At 48.8% G+C, this 4,396-nt stretch overlaps 1 pseudogene; it reads left to right on the top strand.

The window, feature by feature from the left end:
• The first annotated feature begins 1,191 nt into the window (after positions 1 to 1,191).
• On the top strand, positions 1,192 to 2,150 carry LOC108526497 (ribonuclease T2 pseudogene; annotated as a pseudogene).
• Positions 2,151 to 4,396: the final 2,246 nt, after the last annotated feature.

Raw genomic sequence — 4,396 nt, 5'->3', positions numbered from 1 at the left:
GGGGTCAGGGTGGGGACCCCGCGCCTTGGAGGGGCTGGGAAGGCCAGCGTGTTGGGGGAGGCGCCCGGGCCTCTGGGACTGGGCCTGGCTGTGCCAAGGTGGGGCTGACATGAAGTCCCCTGCATCTGTGGGGGTGGCCCGTCCCTCTGGGAGAAGATCCCTCACAAGATGACTTCCCAAGTCGCGCTCCGAGGCGGCTCTTTGAGGACCCCACAGAGATGCCTTCTGGGCTCCTGGGGCCCACGGGGAGGGGCAGGTGAGGCCCAGGGCTGGGTGAGGCCAGGCCTTTCTAGGAATGTTGGTGCTCCCAGCATCCAGAGGTTTCCAGGGGAGTGGCCCGAGTACGTCCCCGCCTAATTCTGGAGCCGTCCCTCGGGCTGCGCAGTGGAGCGCCGAGGTGACCGCTGCGAGGAGCCGGGGCGGCCAAGCACCGTCTGCAGTCAGGAGGTCCCGGGAAGCGTGCAAGGCGGTTGCGGCGTGCGGGCCGCAGGCCTGCGGAGTGCGCGGGTTGGGCTGGCGGCTGTACCTGGAGCGCCGGGTGGCCCTGGGGCCCGCACGCCCACTTGCTCGCGGGGGTTGGCGCAGACATGGGCGGTCCAGGCTAGCCTGAGCTAGCCTGGAGTGGGGGAGTGGCGCAGAGCTGCGTGGAAAGGCGCGGGGCGCCTGCGTGGCCAAGGAACTCAGCTGCCTGACACGCCTGCAAGGCCTACGGAGCCGCTAGGGCTACGGCCTCTGTGGGCCAAAGGCGGGGCGGGGCGTAAAGGCCGGGCGGGGCCCTGGCGTCTGGTGGGGACTTGTCTGCCGGCGGGGGGCGTGCTCTCCAGGGGGCGTAGCTCTCTGCTCCGGTGAAGGCCAGAGGGATTCCTTGGGCTGGGCGGAAATGCGACTGACTGTGGCTGCGGACAGGCGGCGACTGCAACGCGGAGGAGCTGGGGTCGCGGCGCCGAGCCCAGGACATGCGCGCTTGGCGCACGAGACTGAAGGGGAGCGCAGAGGAGTCCGGGTCGCCAGGGGCTGCTGGGCCGTTCCCTGAGCCCGGCGCGGGGTACGCGAGGAGCTGGCTCAGGCGCACCCGGTGGCGGCAGCTGCCGCGGGAGGAGCGCGGCGGCTCGGGGTCCTCGGAGACAGCGTTTCTCCCGGAAGGCTTCCTGGGGCGGTGGGTGGGAAGTGGGGGCCGGGGCGGCAGCGGGAGGCGTCATGTCTCCGTAGGTGGGCACCATGCTCCCTGCAGCCCTGCGCGGGGCCCTGCTGGGCTACCTCTGCCAGGCGTTGCTTTGCCTGGGCGGTGTGGACAAGCGCCTGCGTGACACCCATGAGTGGAAAAAACAAATTATGGTCCAGCACTGGCCTGAGACAGTACGTGAAAAAGTGCTGAACGACTGTAGAGCCCCTCCGGATTACTGGACAATACGTGGACTATGGCCGGATAAAAGTGAAAGATGTCTGGCTGGCTTTGCCATCTGCTGATTGTAAAGCCCTAGGAAAAAAAAAAAAAAAAAAAGTGAAAGATGTAATGGATCGTGGCACTTTAATTTAGAAAAGATTAAGGATATTGCCGGAAATGAAGGCACACTGGTTTGATGTAATTCACTCGTTTCCCAATCGTAGTCACTTCTGGAAGCATGAGAGGGAGAAGCATGGAACCTGTGCCGCCCTGGTGGACGCACTCAACTCCCAGAAGTGCTTGAGCAGAAGCCTGGAACTCTACAGGGAGCTGGACCGCAACAGTGTGCTCCTAAAACTGCGGCTAAGCCCATCCATCAATTACTAACAAGTTGCAGATTTTAAAGATGCCCTTGTCAGAGTGTATGAAGTGATACCCAAAATCCAGTGCCTTCCGCGAAGCCAGGATGGGGAAGTATAGACAATTGGTCAGATAGAACCTTGCCTCGCTGAGCAAGACCAGTAGCTGCAAAACTGCACGGGGCAGTGCAGGTGGGGGGTCGGGGGAAAGCAGCCATCCCCCAAGTAGGAAGTTTGGCTGGCGGATGGGGCTGCCAAGAGCCGGGATCTGAGGGTCTGTGAAGATGGCCCAGTCTTTTATCCCCCCACCTAAAAAAAACAAGCATTGATGCCCAAGTTTGGGAAATACTCTGTTTTAAAAAGCAAGAGAAATTCACAAACTGCAGCTTTCTAAAAAACAACAAAAAACAAAAACACAAAAAAACTGCAATTACTTTTGCACCAACCTAATACAGTATATCTATAGATATATCTGTTAGCCAAATTACATATATCATATAATGTGTATATAACATATACCATGTATAGCTAATGTATATTATATATAATGTATATATAATGTGTAATGTATATATAAAATGTGCATATATCATATATAATGTATATGTAATGTGTGTATATTTATATATGAGAGGAGATTTATCATGGGAATTGGCTCACGGGATTATGGAGCCTGAGAATTTCCATCATCCACCACGTGCAACCTGGAGACCAGGAAAGCCCGTGGTGTAATTCAGTCTAAGTCTGAAGATCTGAGAATCACGGAAGCTGATGATGTTAACTCCAGGTTTAAATCTGAAGACCTGAGAACTGGGGGTGCTGCTGATGTAAGTCCTAGAGTTCAAAGGCCCAATGACCCAGAGCTCTGATGTCTGAGAGCAGAAGATGGATGTCTCAGCTCAAGAAGAAAGAGTTAATTTGCCCTTTCTCTACCTTTTTGTACCATTCGGGCCCTCAATGGATTGGATGGTGTCCTTCCACATTGGTGAGGGTCACTCTTCTTTACCCAGTCTACTGATTCAAATGCTAATCTCTTCCAGAAACATCTTCACAGATGCACCTGGAAATAATGTTTTATCAGCCATCTGGGCATCCCTTAACTCAGTCAAGTTGACACATAAAAGTAATCATCACATTGGTATATGAAGAGGATTAAGTCACTCAATTTTGAATAAGTTTGTGAGTGCTGAACTTTCTTTGTCAAGGCTGATTCGAGTTCATAATGATCTGCTCACTGTGTCCCTGGAGAAGAAGTAACATGGGAAATGATGCTCATGGATTGTCATGGTCCTTACTAGAGAAGACCTGTATTTCTTGTATTGTTTATGGGGGTACAATACAGTGATTGAGGGCATCTACTGTGGAGTTAGACAGTCTGACATTACTGTTCCAGGTCTGTCATTGGTTTGCTCTGTGACTGTGGGTCAATTTCTCAGCATTCTAAAGTCCTGCTTGCCTCATTCAAAACGTAATAATATTTTACTTGAGAATTGCTGTGAAGTTCTGACAAGATAATGCATGTAACTAGCAAATAGTGAATGTCTGGTCAATACTATTATCTTAGAGACAGAGACATAAAATTATCTACACAAGTGCACACATACATAATTACATACACATATACACACAATTACATACACATATATACATACACATTTTTACATGAATGACATGGTGTTTTATAACCTGTTTTTACTCAATACTATACCATGAATATCTGCCCAGAAAAATGTGTAGCTTTCTACCACTGTTTAAAGAACTGGTAGTATGGATTTACCCATTGTATGGATTTACCATAGTTTAATTTGTCACAACTGATGGACATTTAGGTTGTTAGACAACTCTGCCTTTTAGCAAGACACAAAGATACAACATAACTAAGACTTCAGTTACCTTGATTCATCCACAGCCCTAACTCATCTTATGTTTTCTTTCCATTTCCAGCCTCTGACTCTTCTCTTTGCCTTCTGAATTCTTACTCATTCCTTGCTCTGGTGGGAGTCTCCCTTCCTCATGAAGCCTCCCTTCTTCTATGAAAGGGGACTGGTAATATCAGATTCACAGTGTTATAAAGATTACCTAAAATAATGTACAAGGCATTAATAATAATGTCTTTGTAAGAGAGACATTACTACTACTGTTATAAATAGTCTTAAGAACTATAACCTCAAAGTAGCTTCCAATATGTTTTACATTTTGCAGGGGCTCAATATATTAAATCAATAGGCTAAACAATGTAAAAGCAGCCAGTTATTAAGGAAATTACCTAAATCAAATTTTTTTCCCCCTTAGACTAGATGACAATTCTAAAATTCCAATTCTATGATTCATAATGGCCAAAAGGTGGAAACAATCTGAATGTTCATTAGCTGAAGAATGGGTACACGAAATGTGGTCAATTCATGCAATGGAATAGTATTCAGCAATGAAAAGGAATGAAGCACTGGTACATGCTACAAAATGAATGACTCACAAAAACACTATGCTGAGTGAAAGAAGCCAATCAAAAAAGACCACGTGCTGTATGACTCCATTCATATTATGTTCATAACAAGGAAATCTATTGAGAAAGTAAATTAGTAGTTGCTTAGAGCTGGGAAGGATGTGGGAATTGAAAGGTGATAGTGAAAGGGCATGGAGTTTTAGAGGTGAT

The sequence above is a fragment of the Rhinopithecus bieti genome, unplaced genomic scaffold (genome assembly GCF_001698545.2).
Source record: "Rhinopithecus bieti isolate Rb0 unplaced genomic scaffold, ASM169854v2 scaffold_3947, whole genome shotgun sequence".
Lineage (NCBI taxonomy): Eukaryota > Metazoa > Chordata > Mammalia > Primates > Cercopithecidae > Rhinopithecus > Rhinopithecus bieti.
The sequence above is the reverse complement of the archived record's forward strand: the minus strand, read 5'-3'. Positions and strand labels throughout refer to the sequence as shown.